Here is a 385-nt window from a genome sequence, read left to right as displayed (position 1 = left end):
TCACATGATCTTTCAGAAATCAATTCATGTTTATTTGTATAGTGCTTTCACAATACATATCATTTCAAAGCAGCTATGCAGAAGATTTTTAAATTTCAATTTAGAGTAATCTGTTATCCGAGGTGACTGTTCGATTAATGCCCATATGGCAGAAATGTACAGTTCTAGAATGCTACAAATCATGCATTTATAAAGAAAATTTCAGGTTGTGTTGTTTATCATGTATGGCATGCATATATTGTCATTTTACAATCAGTTTAATAAAAATATTGAAAAAAAATCATTCATTTATTTAATGTGTATTCATGCAGAAATAATAAAACACGTTTTAAAGCAATGATCAGTGTTGGGGAAAGTTACTTTTAAAAGTAATGCATCACAATAT

Source organism: Sinocyclocheilus grahami, unplaced genomic scaffold, assembly GCF_001515645.1.
Source record: "Sinocyclocheilus grahami isolate Dianchi unplaced genomic scaffold, SAMN03320097.WGS_v1.1 scaffold13940.1, whole genome shotgun sequence".
Classification (NCBI taxonomy): domain Eukaryota; kingdom Metazoa; phylum Chordata; class Actinopteri; order Cypriniformes; family Cyprinidae; genus Sinocyclocheilus; species Sinocyclocheilus grahami.
The sequence above is the reverse complement of the archived record's forward strand: the minus strand, read 5'-3'. Positions refer to the sequence as shown.